The sequence below is a fragment of the Rattus norvegicus genome, chromosome 7 (assembly GCF_021556685.1).
Source record: "Rattus norvegicus strain SHRSP/BbbUtx chromosome 7, alternate assembly SHRSP_T2T, whole genome shotgun sequence".
Lineage (NCBI taxonomy): Eukaryota > Metazoa > Chordata > Mammalia > Rodentia > Muridae > Rattus > Rattus norvegicus.
The window spans coordinates 126,267,217-126,287,593 of NC_141540.1; the positions used below are offsets into that span (position 1 = coordinate 126,267,217).

The 20,377-nt window shown below is 53.4% G+C and overlaps 3 long non-coding RNA genes across 5 annotated transcripts; 2 read left to right on the plus strand and 1 right to left on the minus strand.

Annotated features, from left to right (window-relative positions):
* The first annotated feature begins 2,378 nt into the window (after nt 1-2,378).
* LOC102554082 (uncharacterized) lies at nt 2,379-6,776 on the plus strand. 3 transcript variants are annotated; one of them, XR_015624910.1, is made up of 4 exons: nt 2,379-2,601; nt 4,166-4,325; nt 4,445-4,618; nt 4,747-6,776. It is a non-coding gene; the product is annotated as an uncharacterized LOC102554082 (long non-coding RNA). The 3 variants fall into 3 exon arrangements; XR_015624912.1 differs by having other exon boundaries at nt 4,223-4,325; XR_015624911.1 differs by lacking the exon at nt 2,379-2,601 and adding an exon at nt 3,467-3,595.
* Nucleotides 6,777-9,758: 2,982 nt separating this feature from the next.
* Nucleotides 9,759-15,874, plus strand: LOC148004911 (uncharacterized). Its single transcript, XR_015624914.1, has 2 exons — nt 9,759-13,418; nt 13,831-15,874. It is a non-coding gene; the product is annotated as an uncharacterized LOC148004911 (long non-coding RNA).
* On the minus strand, nt 12,296-19,732 carry LOC134479761 (uncharacterized). The gene is made up of 4 exons (XR_015624913.1): nt 18,600-19,732; nt 17,340-17,507; nt 15,062-15,287; nt 12,296-14,367 (listed from the first exon to the last, which is right to left on the minus strand). It is a non-coding gene; the product is annotated as an uncharacterized LOC134479761 (long non-coding RNA).
* Between the last annotated feature and the right edge of the window lie 645 nt (nt 19,733-20,377).

Below are 20,377 nucleotides of genomic sequence, written 5' to 3' on the forward strand. Positions count from 1 at the left end.
GGTGGGGAGCACGGTGCATGCAGGCGGGTGCTGGAGCAGTAGCCGAGAGCTACGTCCAGATCTATAGGCAAGCCTAGGCCTCCCATAGGTTTTTGAAGACTCAAAGCCCACCCCCAGTGACACACTTCCTCAAACAAGGGCACATGTGCCAAGCCTCAGAATCCTTTCAAAGAGTTCCACTCAAAGAGGAGAGTAGCACCTCTGAGAGCCCCTTCCCTAGCTTCCTCCAGGAGCCTGGGGCACCGTGGGCAGTGTGGGCTTCAGGGAGTCTGGCCCCATTCCTCCTGGTTCTAAAACATCCATCAGGAAGGCCCTAAAGATAGCTGCTTCTGTCAGACAAATCTGGTCAATAGATTTATCACTTCATGGGCCACAGAGATTGTTCTGTGGTTAAGACCACTGGCTGCTCTTCCAGAACACATGGGCTTAATTTCCAACTTCCATATGGCTCCTCACAATTGCATTCAAATATACGAGCTTGTGAGGGACATTCTTATGTAAACCACACAGGCTTGCAATTTAAGAATGGCTATAAGGGCTGGAGAGATGGCTCAGCAGTTAAGAGCACTGACTGCTTTAAAAGAAATAATAAAGAGGAAACAACGACAAAAAAAAAAAAGAGCACCGCCTCCTCTTCCAGAGGTTCTGGGTTCAATTCCCACCAACCACATGGTGGCTCACAACCATCTGTAATGGGATCTGATGCCCTCTTCTGGTGTGTTACAGTGTACTCATATAAATCAAATCAAATCAATCAATCAATCTTTAAAAAATGACTATGAATGGTGGTGATGGAGATGATGGAGGTGATGGATATAATGGAGGTGATGAGATAATGGAGGTGATGGAGGTGATAGAGTTGATGGAGGAGATGGAGGTGATGGAGATGATGGAGTTGATGGAGATGATGGAGGTGACAAAGATGGTGGTGATGGAGATGGTGGTGATGAAGGTGATGGAGGTGATGGAAATGATGGAGATGATGGAGATTATGGAGGTGATGGAGGTGATGGAGGTGATGGTGGTGATGGAGGTGATGAAGATGATGGAGGTGATGGAGATGATGGAGGTGATGGAGGTGATGGAGATGATGGAGGTGATGGAGGTGATGGAGATGATGGAGGTGATGGAGGTGATGAAGATGATGGAGGTGATGGAGGTGATGAAGATGATGGAGGTGATGGAGATGGTCGTGATGGAGATGGTTTTGGTGATGGAGGTGATGGAGATGGTCATGATGGAGATGGTGGTGATGAAAGTGATGGAGGTGATGGAGGTGATGGAGGGGACGGAGGGGATGGAGGTGATGGAGATGATGGAGATGATGGAGGTGATGGAGGTGATGAAGGTGATGGAGATGATGGAGGTGATGGAGGTGATGGATGTGATAGAGGTGATGGAGGTGATGGAGCTGATGATGATGGTGGTGATGGAGGTGATAGAGGTGATGGAGATGATGGAGGTGATGGATGTAATGGAGATGATAGAGGTGATGGAGGTGATGGATGTGATAGAGGTGATGGAGATGATGATGATGGTGGTGATGGAGATGATGGAGGTGATGGCACTGTCTTAGTTAAGGTTATTAAATACTGCTACGATAAAACACCATGACTAAAATTTGAGGAGGAAAAGGTTTATTTCACTCACTGTTCATCATCACAGCTCATCACCAGAAGCAGTGAGGGCAGGAACTCAAGTAGAGCAGGAACCTGTAGGCAGGAGCTGATGCAGAGGCCATGGAGGGATGCTGCTTACTGGCTTGCTCCCCCTACTTTCTTATAGAACCTGGAACCACCAGCCCAGGGAAGCCCACTCACAATGGGCTGGACCTTCCCTATCAATCATTAAGTATGAAAATGCCCACAGGCTTGCCTGCAGCCCTTTACAGAAACATTTTTTCAATAGAGGTTCCTTCCTCTCTGGTGACTCTAGCTTGTATGAAGTTGACATAAAACTATCTAGCACAGGCAGTGATGGTGATGATGGTGGTGATGGTGATGATGTTGTTGGTGGTGATGATGTTGATGGTGATGATGGTGGTGGTGATGGCGGGGATAAGGAAGATATTGTTGGCAGCTGTAGTGCTTTTGAGAATAAGATAAATGGCAACATCTTCGGTGGACTCCAGTTTGCAAGCTGTCCTCACCATATCATAATCCCTGGGAAAGAGCCACAGTGTGGACCCACTTTCCATGGAAGTCATGGGGAGAATTGAGACTCTCCAGCAGCTCCAGCTCCTGACCAGTCCCTACCCTGTGGTCCTCCGAATGTCCATGACTTTCAGGAATCTGCCCAGTTCTGGATTCCTTCTCTACAGCCTGACAACTCCCAATGGCGCCACCAGAGGGCGCTCTGCGGCAGGGAATGGGCACACTGGGTCTTAGCCACGGAGCTGGACCACGGTCCTGATATGGAGGGAGAGGGGCAGATTCTGGACTCTCAGGGGCCGTCTGCCACGTCAAAGGCTGTGTGGCCATGCAGGTCTTCGCTTACCTGAAGGCTCTAGGGATGACTCATGGGAACCAGATTGGTGCTGGCCTGGAAAGACCCAAGCGGGGATGTGATATCGGAGACAGGGCTGGATCACTGTGAATAACGGTAGGTGCCTATTTGAAGCTACAGCTCTGAGGACTGAGGGGTCTACACGCTATGACATCACCCTGATGTTCAGGGTGCTGGAATGGGAACATCACTGGCCAACCCAGCTCCTGGATGGCCACCAAGGGACTGTGTAGAATGACCATCCATGCACTTGTCTCTGGATACTTGGCTCACCCAGGCCCCTTTGGCTGCTCTAAGCCTGGTTACTCAGGAGTCTGATTCAGGCCCTACTGTCAGTCCTCCAGGATTCAGGTTTGGAAGTGGGTTTGCTGGTGGCGTCGTCGTGCTCTGTGTTGACCTTTCTGAGGGGCTTTACCTGTGGGGCCGTTTCACAGCCTTTCAGCCTCTTGTGAGGGTCACCCTCCATTCTCTTCCCTGCTAGCTCCTTTTCTTTCTAGGGCATTGTATTACTGTTGGGCCATCGCTGTTGCTATTGTAACATCCATGTGCACGAGAGGCGGTCTGCCAGTCACAACTGAAGGAGTGGGCTGCATTCTTTCCTTGAGAATTCATAGTCAGGGTTCGAGGCAAGACCCTGCTGCCAGCCTCAGCCAGGGCAAAATAAGGGCAGAGATGGGCCCCACTGGGCAGGGCAGCCTGGCAGGGAGGAGGCAGCATACTTAGGAACCAACTTGTTCAGTCATCTGTCAGCCCTCTGTGAGGACCTGCTAAGTGTTCAGGTTTTATGCTAAGACCTAGGCGGGCAGATTCTGTCCTTCTTGTTATTTCTGAAGGATGAGGAAACAAAGAGGCAAGCGCTGAGGGATGTGGTACGTGGGCTCAGGATCTGCCTGTGTCAGGCAGGTGGGCAGGGGCAAGAGAGGGAAGGGGCCAGGAGAAGGGACAGACAGCATTTGAACAGGAATGCCTGACCAGAAGGGACTCTGTCAGGGAGGACAGGAGGGGCCATGGAGAAGAGTGCAGACCACTGGAGTAGACCTGGATGGAGCAATCTCAACAGATCTACAGTACAGAGGACATGGCCACCAAGGTAAGGATGGCTTGCACAGTCTGAGGTCAAGGCTACCAAAAGAAAAGAAAGGCCAAGCCAAGATTCTCTGACCCCCCCCCCCACTCTCTTTCATTCCCTCCCACCCCGGGCAGTGTTCCAGGGTCCCGATGGGTTCAAGGCTGGAGGAGTCAGTTTGAGTTACCCGAGAGGCTCCTCCTCCTCCTGGAATCTGACATTCTAAATCACAGGGCCTGGGCAGTGGGTTCACTCGGGGACACAGTGGCTCCTCTTCTGTGCTCTGTCTTCCTGTGAGGCTGGGGGGATGGATGGTCCTGGCCTAGGGCCACCCGCCAGCACATTGTCTGCTAGTCTGGCCGGAAGCAGCTGCTACACAGGGCGGGTGGGGACTGCGGGGGCCATGGGCTGGGAGGCTGCAGGGCTGCAGAGGCAGTCTGAGCCCTGAGAGCTGCCTAGCCAGTCAACCATGCACGGGGCTGGGGGTGGGGGTGTGATGGAGGGAGACTGGGATGTGGAAGCTGGGTATGGGGAGAGAGGGGCTGGTTGCTGTCCAGTCCATCCTTCTGTCTACACATTTCCCCTGTCTCCCAGGCACCATCCCCACCCAGCCTGACAGTAACCAATCAGAGGATTTTGCCCTCTTCTCAGCCTGGACACAGGAGAGGAGACAGAGGGAGCAGCTAAACCCTAATCCAAGGAGAAATGACCCCAGTCCTGGCCAGGTCCTCATCTGAGAAGAACATGCCCTTGGGTGAGGATGGTGGGTGCTGATGTCCAGTCTGGGAGCTCACAAGTCTCCTTATCCCATGACTCCTGTCCTGAGCCAGGTTCTTTCTGCCTCTCTCCTCTCATCCTCCCCTCCCTCCAAAGCCTCAAAGAACACTTCCTGTGTGGACAACTATGAAGAAAAATGGCGTGTCTCGGCTGGAAGAAACCGGCTACTTTCGTCTGTCCACGGCTGACTCCATGACCTTGCTCATGAGGCAAAGCACCGTCCTCAGCGCCTGCATGTGTGTTTGGCCTGGCATCCACCTGTTCTGACAGGTATGCTCTGCCCCAATCTGGCTACCATACCTGTTAAGGGGCCAGGATGCTCTAGGTGACCCACGTGGTCACAGCTTCTGTGTGGTTCACGGCTGTTGTTCACCCCTGCCCCTTGTTGGATCCCACAGAGCACCCAGATACTTCAGGAATGAAGTCCTGGCCAGCCCTGCCTGACCCTGACTGCTGCTGCTCTTGCCTGAGGGTTGGGGCCGTATCTCAGCAGTACCAGTCAAGGCCCTGACTCCTTACCTCCACAGAGAGCCATCATCTGGGGTCTGAACTCACTCTGGCTAGGGACCTTGCTTCCAGAATCTTCTGTTAATTCCCCTTCGAATGTAGTCTGTCTTCACTTTTCAAAGTATCGTTTAGGATTAAAAGCTGACCCGAGTTGGCTGTGGCAGCGCGTGCCGAAAATCCTGACACTCGGTATCTCAAAGCAGGAGGTTCCAGCCTGAGCTACGCAGTCAGGTACTACCTTAGAGTAAAGTCTTAAAAGACCTGGGGGTGTGCCTCCGTGGCAGGGTACAGGCCTGCAGTGTACAAGACCCTGGGTTCTTTGGCGAGGTGGGGGGAATCAACCAGATTCTCTGCTTTGTCTCCCCAAACATCTGAGACTCTGCAGCAAGGATGTGTAGGGTACCAGTCCTGGATTTGGAGGCCCATCCCCCACTCCCGGTTGGCCCGCCCACCTGACAAAGAGGTCATTGGCTCTCTGAATGGTTCCCCTGTGTAGCATTGTACCAATGAGTCTGGCAGGCCCTCCCTTATAACCCTTCATGCCCTTCATCATCCCCTGAAGGCCTAGCTCCACCCTCTGAAGACCCACCCCCTGAAGGCCTAGCTCCACCCCCTGAAGGCCTAGCTCCACCCCCTGAAGGCCTAGCTCCACTCCCTGAAGGCCTAGCTCCACACCCTGAAGGCCTAGCTCCACCCCCTGAAGGCCTAGCTCCACTCCCTGAAGGCCTAGCTCCACACCCTGAAGGCCTAGCTCCACTCCCTGAAGGCCTAGCTCCACCCTCTGAAGACCCACCCCTGAAGGCCTAGCTCCACCCCCTGAAGGCCTAGCTCCACACTCTGAAGACCCACCCCCTGAAGGCCTAGCTCCACTCCCTGAAGGCCTAGCTCCACACCCTGAAGGCCTAGCTCCACCCTCTGAAGACCTAGCTCCACCCCCTGAAGACCTAGCTCCACCCCCTGAAGGCCTAGCTCCACACTCTGAAGACCCACCCCTGAAGGCCTAGCTCCACTCCCTGAAGGCCTAGCTCCACCCCCTGAAGGCCTAGCTCCACCCCCTGAAGGCCTAGCTCCACCCCCGGGGGGTCCCACCCCAGCCCCACCCCAAGCCTGCACTGAGTACTGCAGCTTTGTTCCGATAGCCTTTCCGGGACAAGAAAACCTTCCCCCTGCCCTCTGGCCCCCTACTCCATCAACTGTTTCACAGACCCAGGTGCCAGGCATCTTCCCAACTCCAGGCCTTCAGAAATCGAGAAGGCTATTTGATCTACCCACCAGTTGAACTCTAATGCCTTCCTCTGGATCTAACCTTGAAGGCCTCTCCTCTCCTGAAAGTCTTCACCTGCCCCCAGAACAGTTGGCCATTGCCCCGTGAGAGGGGCATCACTGAATCCGAGGGGTCCAGGCTGCTAGAAAAGATGAGACCATCAACGAACAGGCTAAGCCCAGCACTGGTGTGCCTCTGTCATCTCCACACTGAGGAGATGGAGGCTAGTGACCTTGAGTTCAAGGTCATCCCCAACTGTGTAGCAAGTGGACACTAGTGGTCAGCCACTTCAGGACTGTGGCTAGGGATGGGACGTGGCCTGCCTCAAACAGCTAAGAAAGTGTTTAGGTGAGGAAGTTAGTGTGAGCTGACGAGGCTGAGGAGGTCATGGATCCATAGCCACCACCTGCCGCTCTTAGACTCCAGCCTCCTCAGTCCCTCACACCAGCATTCTCTAGGGAGTGCCCAGGTCGGATCTGCTCAGGCTGTCTCCTGGTTCTGTTGCCAGGACTGAGTTCTCTGCCTCTCCAGAATCCAGGTAGTCACTATCGAATTACCCAGCCCCTCTGGTGTAAGTTAATCCAGTGCATCTCTTACTAAAGAAAAGTTTTACTAGCATATGTTAATTATAATAATGAGTTTCGTTTTGATATCTCATACATGTATATACTGTCTGTTGATGACTTTCACCTCCTGATGTCCTCTCTGCTCCCATGTCCACTGACTGGGTCTCTTCCTCTTCTCACCTAGTGCTCTCTCTCTCTCTCTCTCTCTCTCTCTCTCTCTCTCTCTGACTCTTTGTCTCTCTTTCTTTCTTTATTTCTTTTTCTTTAATCAAAACCACTGAGTTTTATTGGAGTTGTTTGCAGGAGCATAAACGGCTCACCAACGGCTATGCTGCTTGTGCTGACTACATTTATGTCGAACTTGACACAAGCTATAGTCATCCAAGAGGAGGAAACCTTGTCTGAGAAAATGCTTCCATATGCCTGGGCTGTGAGCAAGCCTTTAGGGCACTTTCATAATTATTGCTTGATGGAGGAGGACCCAGCCCATTGTAGGCAGGGTCATCCCTGGGCTGGTGGTCCTGGGTTGTATAGGAAAGCAGGCTGAGCAAGCCATGGGGAGCAAGCCAGTAAGCAGCATCTATCATGGCGTCTGTATCAGCTCCTGCCTCCAGGTTCCTGCCCTGTGTGAGTTCCTGTCCTGACTTCCTTCAGTTACGGACTACTATGTGGATTTTTTAACCCAGTAAACAAATGCTTTTCTACCCAACTTGATTTTTGGTTATGGGGTTTGGCTGAAGTAGTAGAAACTTTAGCTAAGACGTCACTGAAGAAAATTTCTCCCTTGCTTAGCAACCATTGATTGCATGTAGATCCCTAGAGACCCTTTCAATACTATCTATAGTTCTATTACCTATGTATCTATCTATCCATCTATCCATCCATCTATTCATTCACCCACCCACACACCTATCTTATTTGTCTCTGTCTCTATCTACCATCTATCTATCTATCTATCTATCTATCTATCTATCTATCTACCTATCTATCATCCATCTAATCATCCACTCACCCACTTATCTTTATCTGTCTGTCTCTGTCTGTCTGTCTATCTATCTATCTATCTATCTATCTATCTATCTATCTATCCATCCAACCATCCACCCATCTACTCATTCACCCACCTATCTTTATCTGTCTGTATCCGTCTATCTGTCTGCCTATCTATCTATCTATCCATCCATCATCTATCTATCTATCTATCTATCTATCTATCTATCTATCTATCCATCTAATCATCCACCCACCCACATATCTTTATCTATCTGTCTGTCTCTGTCTATCTGTCTATCCATCCATCCATCCATCTATTATCTATCTATCTATCTACCTATCTATCCATCCATCTATCCATCTATCTACTCATCTACCTACCCACCTATTTTATCTGTCTGTCTCTGTCTATCTATCTGTCTGTCCATTCATCCATCCATCCATCCATCCATCCATCCATCCATCTATGCTTTCTGTTCCTCCAGACCATTGGTTCTCACCTATGGGTCACGGCCCCCTGGGTTTGCATATCAGACATTTACATTATGATTCATAACAGTAGTGAGATTACAGTTATGAAGTAGCCAACAAAAGTAATTTTATGGTTGGGGGTTACTACAACATGAAGAACTGTATTAAAAGGTCACAGCATTAGGAAGGTTGAAGACCACTGCTCTACAGACTCTTTTCATACTGAACTACAGCTTGGGCTGATAAGGGTAGCCTGGTCCAACCCCAAATTAGACTTGCCAGGCCCTCAGCCCATGCCTGTCACAGAGCCTCCCTCTATCCCACAACTGCCTGGGCACCTACTTGAGGGCCAAGGCTTTCGCTGCTGCTCTTCCAGAAGTGCTGGAGTTGCAGCAAATGCTGGAAGGGAATGGCCGTGCTTCTTCTGAGCCTGCAGCAGGCATTGGGGTCCCTGGAACACATCTCTGTCCCCTTTACAACCTCATCCAGAAGTCTCCTTAGCCCTCTGTCCGGGTACCGCACTTTTGTCTCCCCCAGCCCCTGCCACAGGCAGCCCAACTCCCGGCTGCCACACGTGGCTATGAAAGCCTCATTCAGTGTGGCTGTCCCTGCCCATACAGTGTCCCGAATGTTGCTGGCAGAGTCAAAGGATCAGACCTCTCCCACTGATGATAAATGATCCCTCTCTGCTCCCACCCTTCCCCCGATGCTCTTGTTCCTTTCACCCTTATCAAGAGATAGCTCCCCTGCAGGTCAGCAACCAGGACTCTGGCAACATTAAAGCCAAGAGCACTGGCCTCTGCCTGGAGCAAGGCACACGAGCTAGGCTTCCAGTCTTCTCCGTACTCACTAAGCTCGGATTCACAGCAACCACATCTTTCTCAGCCAAAATGCCTGGCACTCATCTGTACTGTGGGGCTGGGGGTACTTCTCTAGGTACTGTGCCTGCTGTGTAAGAGGGAACCCCTACACAGACCCTGACAACAGCCAGTGGTTATGTGCACATGGGAAGGAATACAGGCAAGGTCATTTATACCAGGTCCGGGTGCATATGTCTGTGTGTGAATGGAGAGGCCAGCAGTCAATTTTAGGTGTCCTTCCTCAGGAGCCATCCACCTCATTTTTTTTTTTTTTTGAGCAAGGGTTCTCATTAGCCTGGAGCTCTTCAAGTCAGCAAGGTTGGCTGGCCCACAAGCAAGTTTGGCTGACCCGCTCCAAGGATCCTTCTGTCTTCACCTCTCCATCATTGGGATCACAGTCTCAGGTCACTCTGCCCGGCTTTTTACATAGGTTCTAGTATGGACCCCAACAGCCACACTTTCAATGCTTATGACCCCTGTGGGTTGCAGAGGAAATACTCAGCCTCTGGTCAAACTTGCTGGGAACCTCAGCTGTAATTGGCCTGGTAGGTAAGGTTGGAGTCTGGGGGTGTTCTTCCTCAGGATTGGCAAGTAATGGGCAACTGTGCCTGAGCTGGGTTCCCACAGCCAAAAGATCCCACAATCCAGTCCTGTGCCCAGGTGACACCTCTGTGGCACCATGGGGCTGCCATAACCCCTACCTAGGGCCAAGGGCTTAGACACCACCCTGGATGGTATATGGCCCGTGTCACAAGAGTCAGAGGATAAAGAGTGAATGGGGTGGGGGAGTGTGGAGCCCCCTGGTGTGGCTTCAGTGGTGTGGTTTCCTATGACCTCCTTGAAGAATAATCCTGATGTTCTTCCTGAGGAGGGCCATTCTAGCGGCACGGCTGGCTTCTTCAGGAACCTGGCAACTGCCTTTCCTAGATTTTCAGATTCCTTTTCATCCACCCAGGCGGCTCCAAGACTGACCTCGGCAGTCCCCAGGCCTCTGCACGCAGACTTTTGCTTGGTCCTAGCCAGTGGGGTGGGGGTGACAGCTTAAGGTTCCTCCATTAGAGGCCTCTGTGCTTGGCCAATGCCTGTCCCTCTCAGTCAGCAGCACCTCAGTTTCCCAGTCCCTCTGCCATAGGTCCCCGGTACAGTCTCACTTACAGCCGCGCACTGGCTGCCCGTGATGACTTCTGCAGAGAGCTCTATCTGCCCAGGAGTAGTCACTGACTGAGCATGCTCTGTGAGGAGGACAGGAGTGCATGTGTTAACTCCAGAGAGACCAGGTCCAGGTTAGGACTTCAGCGCTGGCCCAACAGCTGAACAAACAGGGCCGGCCTTGTTTCCTGGCACCCCGCAGTCTGGCTACCCCATCAGACTGGAGGCCACTCAAGGCCATTGTGGGCCATGACCCTCTGTGAAGATGACAGTCCCCTCCCCCTCAACTTCCCAGTTCTGCTCCTAGATCCCACAACCAGAATCTCTACCGGGCACACAGCTGAGGGCCAGTTGTTCTCCTGGCCCTGTCAGATCCAGTTCCAACATTGTTGTCTCAAGACCTTCTCCCTCAGTTAGCACCCAGCCTCCTGGTGTCCCCCACACATCCTGCCCCAGGTCCCGCTGCTGCCTCACCTACAGCCACATGCTGGCTTGCCCATGATGACCTCCCTGTCTCTCAGTATTTCCAATTGTAGAATGAACTGATGACATCCATTCCTGTCCTAAGAACAAACAGGGCAGTTGCCATCAGTGAGGGACCTGGCTGATGGAGCCCCAGAGGTTACATGAAAACCTGACTACTCCCATGGCCAACAACAGACCATTTATAATCAGGAACACTCGGGCTAGACAGATGGCTCAGCAGTTAAGAGTATTTCCTACTCTTCCAGAGGAGCCAGGGTCAGCTCCCCACACCCAAAGGGTGGCTCACAACTGCCTGCAACCCCAGTTCCAGAAGGATCACACCACCTTCTGGCCTCCCTGGGTACCAGGTGTGGGAGCAAGCCAGTAAGCAGTACCACAAAGCCCACCTTTAAGGGGTCCTGGTCATCATCTTAGAATTATGAGATCTTTTCATTTTTATGCTTCCTGGTGTTTTGCCTGCATCTATGTCTGTGTGAGGGTGTCAGAAGCCTTGGAACTGGAGTAACAGACAGGCCTGAGTTACCTGTGGGTGCTGGGAATTAAACCCAGGTCTTCTAGAAGAATAGCCGGTCCCAGAATTCTGAGGTTTTTGTTGTTGTTTTTCTTTTTTGTGTTTCTTTGTTTTTCAAGACAGAGTTTCTCTGTGCAACCCTGACTCTCCCTGAACTCACTCTGTAGACCAGAATGAGCGCCACCTGCCTCTGCCTCCCAAGTGCTGGGATTAAACGTGTATGCCCCCACCACCCTGCTGAATTATAAGACTTGGTTGAACCCCAGACAAGAACTTCTGGGCTTTCAGACTTGCGTGCAGCATCTTAGGTCCTCTGACACCTGTGCAGCTCTGATTCTGTTGGGTGCCCTGGACTGGAGTAGAGGATGCAGGCCAGGGCATGGTAACGTATACTCCACAGGCTGTCTGGGGCCCTGACACTTGTCTATACCGGGTCCATGGGCCAAAGCTCACAAAGAGATGGTTCCCGTCAGCCACCAGCCCTCAGACTGCATCTGCCTGATCCAGCCCTGGCGAAGGCCCTGGTGTAGGCCCTGGTGTGCTCCAATGGATAGAGTTTTCCATTTGTCTCCTATCCTTATTGGTTACACAATGCTGGTCTAGGAAGCTTGTCCCCAACGCCCCTGGTGTGAGTCACTTCCTATACCAGGCTTCCCAGGAGGGCTGACATGTCCACCCCTCAGCCCAGTCAACTCCTAAGAGCTTAGGTCGTATCTTGTTCACCTTGAATCCCTCTCCTCAGCACCAATGTAATAATGTCAGCAGCAACGACAATATCTTCTATGATTGCTAGACTATCTCCTGTCCCTTCTCTGTGTGTGTTAATCCGTTGTCTTCTGGGAAGGAAAGACTGTGGTGATGAAGTACAGAGAGGTTGGGATTACTGTTCATTACTGTGACGCACAGCTGAGGTGGGGAGAGGCCTGGAAAGGAATTGGGCGATTGCCCCCATCCCTGTGTACCCTGCTCTGGTACACAGCCTACCAGGCTGATTCCTTCTGCTGGTCATACCATGCTGTCTTTCTACACCAGAGCATCTGCTGAGGGCATGGCTTCCTCTATAGACCCAAATAATGACATTCTCAATCCCCAAGTATCTCTTCTTTAGAAGGTTAGAAAGGGGGACGTCAGACAAGGGGGTGTGTGACATAGAGCTTTACTCCTGCTGGACCCTCAGACACCAGTATCAGACTCCCAGTCCTCTGGACTTGAACATGGAAAGTTCTGACTCTTCACCCTGGTCCTCTCTTTCTATCAGCCCTGTCTCATCAGTCAGGGTAGCAGGGTGAGAGGTATGGAGTATGTTCCAGACTAGCTCAGTCCTCAAACCTTCCTCTGGAGATCCAGTAACACAGTGCCAGTATCCCTCTGGACTGGTGACTACCCCTGGATTCTGTGTCCATCCCAGTTCCAGGTCTGTGTCTGGCTAGTTCTGGGCCTTACCAGGTCCTCTGCTGCAGCCTCAGTTTATCTACCAGTGCAATGGATACTTGGCCCCTATCGGCATTGACCATTCAAGTTCTAACATGATGGCACTCTGGGGCCCTGTCATTCCATGAGCCAGGTATCCTGGTGAGGGTCGGGGGGGGGGAAGAGGTTTGGCCATAGGACCCCGACAGGATTTGGGGGGTGGGAGAAGGAAAAGGGGGGCTGGAGGGGTGAACATTCTGGAAAAGCATTTGAGCGATGCTTGGAAATTATCTTTTTAAAATATTTCATTTTTTTATGTATATGGGTGTTTTATTTGCACTCTGTGTGTTCAGTACCTGAAGAGACCAGAAGAGGGCGTCAGATCTCCTGGGACTGCGATTACAGGTAGTAGTAAGAGGCCACGAATGTGCTGGGAATTAAACCTGGGTCCTCTGGAAGAGTAGCTCTTACTGGCTGAGCCATCTCCCCAGCCTTCTGGCACATTCTAAAGACTGACCAGTCTGTCCCGTCTCTGATGATGACATTGAAGGTGCTAGGTCCCTAGGAGCCAGACTGGGCTGGCCAACCTGGCTGATATAACCCTACAGTCTTCAGCACTTGCGGACTTCAGAGAAATTGTCCTTGATTCTGAAAGCCTGCTGCTGTGAGATCAGGCCAAGGCTAGTGGACCCGTCTTGTCCCATGATGCCGCTTCTGGCTCGGGAGACAGTGGGAAGAACCAGCAAACTGAGCCCTTCTCTTCACTGCCACTGCTGGGAGTTAAAAGACATGCACTTCAGCATCCTGTCCACCTCCCACCACTACAGCCTGAAGCGCCAGAGGGTGCTGACAGGTGGGTGAACACTTATCTCTCTCAACATTGTTCCCATCTTTGAGTCATTTCCTGCAGGCCCTAACCACTCCTGACCTGTACTGCACACTCCTCAGACATAGGTGGCAGGGACATCCTCCTGTGGGGGGGTGTTAAAACCAGAGCTCCCAGCATTGGTACCCCAACCCTATAGTGCCCATCATGTAGGTGCCCAAGGTCCTGTGGGTCATTGTGACTCTGATGGTCAGTGACCCTGTAGGTTCCCAGTTCTGTGAGTTCTTGTGGTACTGTGGGTGTCTGTGGCTCTGTGGGTGTCTGTATCCCCGTGTATTCCAGCGACCCTGTGGGTATCTGTCTGTGAGTGTCTGGTTCTGGGTGGATGATAGCCCTGTAGCGTCCAAAACCCTGACTGAACTGCCGTATGTCCTCACAGCCACCAGGGGGCAGAAGAGGGTGCAGGCCCACCTTCCAAGAGGACCTGTCTTCCCTTGTAGAGCCAGAGCTTTGTGTAGACCAGAGAGGTGGGGGCTAGAGAGCAAAGGAGGCTGAACAAGGTCACTCCAGGCCAGCAGAGAAATCTTGGCTTGGATCCTGCCTCTGCTGCTACCTCCCACATGACTTCACCAGCCCGGCCCTCATCGGAACATGCAGAGCACTGGGCCCACTTCAGGCATTGCCTCCAACGCGGAAATTAACTTCCTGCCCGGAGAGGCTGCGCCCACACAGCTGCAGGTCTGGGCCGCCAGACCTGGGGCGCTCTGGAGTCCAGTTGAGGCCTCTCCTGCCCTCCTCCTGTCTGCAGATGGAGAGATTGAGACCCGGCCAGGACAGGGGGGCTTGGATAACATTGCGCAATAAATCCAAATCGGGGACAGGGCCAGCTGGGCCTGCAGACGCTAGGCCTGCTTGCTTCATGGAGTCATCTTCCAGCCTGCGTCTCAATCCCACCAAGCACTGGGGTCCTGCAGGGCTGGAGAAAGACAGCTGTTATCTAGTCCTGAAGGTCTTCCGGTGCCAGCCCCAGGCTCCGGGCACTGTGGCCACCAGCTTCGGAAGTGAGAAGTTTCATATTGTTTTCCAAGCCTGAGGTGTGGGTGTTTCTGGACCATGTGGGTATTAGGGACCCCATCGCCAGTGCGAGGCCTGGCAGGCATACGGTAGGAGTGAGGAAACAAGGACGTTCCTGGCGTAGTGTCTGTCTCTCCAGCTTCTCTCTCCCTCAGGTTATAGAGCGGAGAGTGGATAACCCAGCAGCTGTCCTCTGGGCCAGCATCCACCCAGCTCCAACATAGAAGCATAGCTAGAGACTACTCTCAGACCCAAGCGGGTGACCCAGGAGGATTTCTTTGTCCCTCAGAGTGTCAAATAGAAGTAACTGTGGATTCCTGCTGGAGCTCTGAGAGTAACCAACCCCCTACCCCTTCGGGCCTCAGTTTCCCCTCAGCTGAGAGGCAGGGAAGAGAACTGTAAGGCTGCAAGCTCAGCCCAGCCCTGGGATAGTCCCAGCTCAAGGCTGGGAGATGAATGAAGGTCTGGAGTCTAGGGCCTGGTCTTCCTTTCAGCCACCAAAAAGGGTTCATTTTGTGCCTTGGGCAGGTCGCCCAGGCAAGGAGGCCACTGGCTGCCATTCTCCAGGACCTCCTCCCGTCTGCAAGAAGCATTACCTCATCGGGAAGCCATTCCGGAAAAGGGCTTCAGAGCTCCATGAGTGGGAATGAAGAGGGCTTTCCAAGAGCCTCCTGGCCACCCAGGAGCCCAGCCAAGGCAGACAGTGCCTGTCCAGTGACCGCTGCAGGGAGGTGACAAGGCTGGCTTGGACTGAGCAGGCAGAAGGGACAGTCGTGCCCGAAGCCAGCAGCTTCCAGGTAGACAAAGTAGATATTTCAAAAGCTGAAACAAAATGACATGAGAGGGGCTGGGAAAATGCAGGGCAGAGTCACCAAGCCCTGACCCTCTCCAGCCCACGTCCCTGCCTGCAAAATACATTAGGCACACCAAGCTGTACCCTGCTGTCTAATGATACACACCCGGATGACATGATTGGCCACATGATCAGGGGTGGGGAGGGAACTCTAAGGACAGCTTGGGGTGGGGAGATGTGCTAAAGGCGATCAGGAGAGTTCCCTAACCACTGGCCCAGTGACGACGATACTACGGGACACTCTTGGAGCCTTGATATTTCTCATCTGGAGAATGGAGCAAATAAGCATCCCTTGAAAAAGACATCTGAGAACACAGGCACTGACAGGCTGGTGCTTTTGGGGTCACATGGGTGGGTCCTCCTCTGCCTGGGTCAGGGGACTTCTCCTAGAATGAGCACAGGCTTCTCTCATTGCCCCAGGGGGAGTGAAATTCTGCCTTCCAACTTCTCCCAACCACAGAACTTCCTGTGCTTGCCATCTTTCCCCAAATCCTACCTGGAGAATGTCCATGCACCCTGAAAATAAATCTAGAAGAGATTGGTCCTGTCTTGGTTATACTGAGACCCACTGAGGGAGTGTGTGGACACAGGTAGGTCCAAGGTCAGGTCTATCACACGGGTTACTTACTTATTGGAGAAAAACCTAGGATACACTAGCGGTCAGGAAGTGTTGTTGGGGACAAGAATTAGATGTCTTGTGCCTGGGACTTCAGGCTGATCTTAATGAATGATTGGAGATTTCAAAAGAACAGGAGAAAATCAGAGGCTGGGGCAGATGGGCTTTTTGTTTATTTGTTTCATTGATTTTTGTCTGCATTTATATCCATGCACCATGTATGTGCAGTGCCCATAGTGGCCAGAAGAGGGCACCAGATCCCTTAGGACTGAGGCAAAGGCACTTGTGAGCTAGCATATAGGGGCTGGGAATTGAACCTGGGTCCTCTGGAACAGCGACGGGTGCTCCTGACTGTTGCTCCATCTCTCCAGCCCCTGGTGCTGCAGTTTTAATGAAGCTGTGGAGCCTTTGAGGGACCCCACAGCCTTCCTCCTACGTACAGGAAATCCTCCTCCGTTCAGGGCGGAGGTCCCAGGTAAAGGATTTCTGTGCTGGACTCTTGAGTTGCCCTGCAGGCAGCAAGCAGTCAACCGATTGGGTGCTGAGGGTGCCGGAGCTAATCCCAGGATCTGTGCGATCCCCAGGGCCCCTGAAACCCTTGGCTGTCTCTGCACCCAGCCTAGCTAGTGAGGGGGTGGGACGAGGGCAGCTGGGGCAGGGCCAGTGCAGCAGGAGGTCTGAAGCGACTGAGAAAGCAACTGGGCAGAAAGCGGGGGCTGGACAAGACAGGTGGCCTGCGCTGTTTCCATGGCACCCGGGCCTCTGCCTGCCCAACTCAGCCTGGGAAAAGCAAGCTGGGCACTGAGCAAACAGTGCCTGTGGCCACTAGGACAAAGGCAGGGCTGTTTAGGTGCTCACGGCAGCCAAAGGGCCTCCTTGGCGGAACATCAGTTTAGACTAGGCCAGTCGGGGCTGAGCTGCCACGCCCTGCAATGGCCCGTCTCTTAACCTCTGGGGTATAAGCTGTGGCTGTGGGCTGGAGGAGGGGAGAAAGACGGGGGCTGGCAGCACCCTGGATATCCACTCTGGGGTCACTGTCCCTCATCTGGGTTTTCAGGGCACTAAGAACAGCAGGATGTCCGTCTCTGTCTCTGGGCAAGCAGTCTCACGGCAACACAAGAGTCCCCCGCCCCCAGGGGCGTCTCAGAGAGTGTGGGAAGTGCACTTTTCCCTGCCACTGGGACAGATGCAGCTTTGGCCACAAGCCAACTGAGCTGGAAGGTACCAGCTAGAGTGCTAGAGAACAGGCCTGACCCTGAGCTGGAAGGAAGCACCCTTAGCCAAGACAGAACTCCCAGAATCCTGTACTACTGTTCCCAGCTGCCCTTGGGTAGACGTTCTGCCCTGGCTAGAGCCCCTTTCTTCTGTCTGCTTGAGTCCCCTTTCATGAGAGAGCCCAACTTACATGTGGGCACCTGTGGTTTGGGGCCAGCTTGTAGGAAGATGGGAAGAAGGGTCTGCAGCAGGCTGGTTTGAGTAACCAAGGTCTTCCTGGGTCATAGAAAGGCTGACCCTATGTGGTCTCATCTCAGCAGGGAACATTGCAGCAGAATGGCACTGAGGACAGTTAGGTCTGGAAGATATACTGAGGGTTAAGAGCTGGACTGGGTCCTTTTAAGAGGGGGGAATTTATTTGAGGAGCTAAGAAGGGGGGACCAGAGCAAGGAGCCATCAAACAGCAGCCCTTGGAGCTCACAGGCCCCCATGGAAGACCTTTCTCTCCCTAGCCTATACCTCCACAGGCTCCAAGATTCAAGGACTAGACTACCTTCCAGCGGGATAGCTGGTGCTGTAGCTGGTGCAGCGTGGTCTTATAACCCCAGCCCTAGGGTGACCGAGAAAACCAGTGCTTAATGATCTCCTGTGTGGAGAAATGGCCTGGGATGGAACCAGGGACAGGAACAGAAGGAAGGGTGCTGGGGCGGACACTGTAGAATGAACCCTCCATGATGACCCCAGAGCTGTCCTCAGTCTGCCAGAGTGGGCCCTGGTCACATCAGTCACTGGGAAGGCCTGATGCAGGGGCCACAGCCTGGTGCCTAGGCTGACTTCTGCAGCCAGAGGCCCACCCGGCAGTGTCCAGTCGGGACTGTGTGCTGAGAGAAGGATGGCTGGCTCATGGTCGTCTGCTGGAACTCTTCTCTCTGCCTGATGCCGCCACTTACTCAGACCTGAATGCGAAGGACCACACCTCCGTCCCTTACACCCTGACATGCTCGAAGCTTCCCACTTTCACATCCTCATGCCCCTCTCTGCAGCCTCTGCATTACAGATGAGCCTTTGACCTCATGTCCCTTCTGCTCCCCTTTCACACCCGGGCCTCCTCACGAGCCCTCCATACAGCCTCATCACATTCTGCCCAGCTCTCTCAAGGCTCCTCCCAGATTAACCCAAGGTTCCATGCCCCAAGGGATCCGCCCATCTCAGGGCCACGCCTAGCCCTAGGTTCGCCGCAGTTAAGTCCAGGGCTTCAATCATTTTAGGACTCTTGCTTACCTTGCTCAGGGTCCCCCTCTGTCCATGTCAGCCCTGGGTTCTGCCCAGCTCAAGGCTCCGCCCAGCTCAAGGCTCCGCCCAGTCACAACCCTGCACACCCCAAAGCCCCTCCCAGCTGTCCCAGGGTACCATCCAGGTCAGTCTAGGGTTTCCCCAGTTTGGGACTCACCTCTCCACCTGCCCTGTTGGCTTTGGCCGCTAGGTCTGTCACCTTGACTTCGCTGTTCCAGGACAGAGGGCAGGCGGGTTGCAGGAAACGCGTGCTCATGGAAGGAGCGTGCTCCATGAGCGTGCGGACACAGAATGAGTGAACATATAGATGACGCCGGTGACAGTGAAGATGGAGTGGTGAAGGCGCCCAGCACAGGCCTTTCCATAACCTGCCCACAAGGGATTAACCCTGCGCTCTGAGGCCCTGGGACCAGTTTAAACCTTTGAGCTCTGGAGACAGTAGAACCCCCTAGAGTGAGTGGTAAGAACCACTCCAGAGCAGTCCCAGCAAAAGGAACCAGGGCAGACCAGGGCAGGTAGCACCCTGCCGGACTCTGTCTGTCTCCAGGAGGGCTGACTCAGGCTGGCATGCTGCTGCCCCCGCCGAGACCAGCAGCCCCTGCGCCCGCCGAGCCCTGTTGGAACTTGTGTGGGGAACTCAGGTGTCCTTCCAGCCGCCTTCCCACGGCTGCCACAGCCCATCAGATTGTCACGCAGATGAGTCATGGGGATGGGGGGGCTAGGGGCTGTCCCTTGGCCTCAGGCAAGTCGCTGCGTGGCTTGCCGGCTTCTCTGTGGCGTCTCTCCCGCTATTGCCACAAGCTTCCTAGCACCTGAGCCCACGCCCTCTCCTGCGCGTTCCCACCTGTTCTCAGGACCTATCTATTCTTTTCTCTCCACCTCCCTTCCCCAGCATCTGCTGCCTTGCCCTTCCCTCAGGCTATCTGCAGCACAAGTCTCTCTAGTAAGGGACCCACACCTAGTGCCCCGCCCCACTCCAGACCTAGCCACTTCTCCATCCTACCATCACCCAACAGTCCAAGACCCATCTAAACTGGCCAGCCCAACCTGCATTTCAGACCATTTGGGATTCTTGCTGCTCTCCAGGTGATGGCTCCACTAAAGGTCAGCAGCGAGCTCCAACCTGATGAGGCCAGCCTCCCGTTTTTCTGTGATGAGGCCAGCCTCCCGTTTGTCTGTGTGCCTCTGCTTCTGTCCTTGCTGAGCTACTCAAACCCAGACTTTAAGGATCACACAGACCTTGGAGAGGATTGTGATGTTGAGCTCTGTACAGCTGGAGCCCCAAGTCTCCTGTAATGTGGGGAGAGGTTTCGGAGAGTCAGAGGAGGCCTGAGCTGCCAGAACCCTGGTATTGTGAATTACCAAGAGCTGACTCCATCTGACCCAGGTCCACCCAGCATCCTGGGGTTGCCGCAACACATCTGGAGTGTACTCCCCCTGCAACACTGCCCTAGTGTCCCACTCCCTGTCATGAGGGCTTCTCGGAGTTGAGCTGAGTGACAGATAACTCTGGATTAAGGATTAGTTGGTGATCTCTGGAAACTTGACTCACTTGGTGGCACTTGGAAACTGGGCATAAAGGAAGGCATAGAAAATAGCACCCAGGGACACCACTTCAGAAACTCCTCATCATCTACACCACTCCCATTCCCCCACCTCACCCATCCCCCACCACACCACACCCACCCCACCCATCCCACCCACCCCCACCACACCTACCACCCACACATCCCTTACTTTACCCACCCCACCCACTCCTCCCACCACCACCCATTCCCCATCCCACCCACTCACCCCACCCCCACTCCCACCAATGCTCCATATGCTAACACCCAGACCTGAACACCATCACACTCTCCTGACCACTGGCAATATTCCATGCAGCCTCCTCCAGTCCCCAAACGCAGAAGATCCTTCTTAAGACAGAGCCAGTCA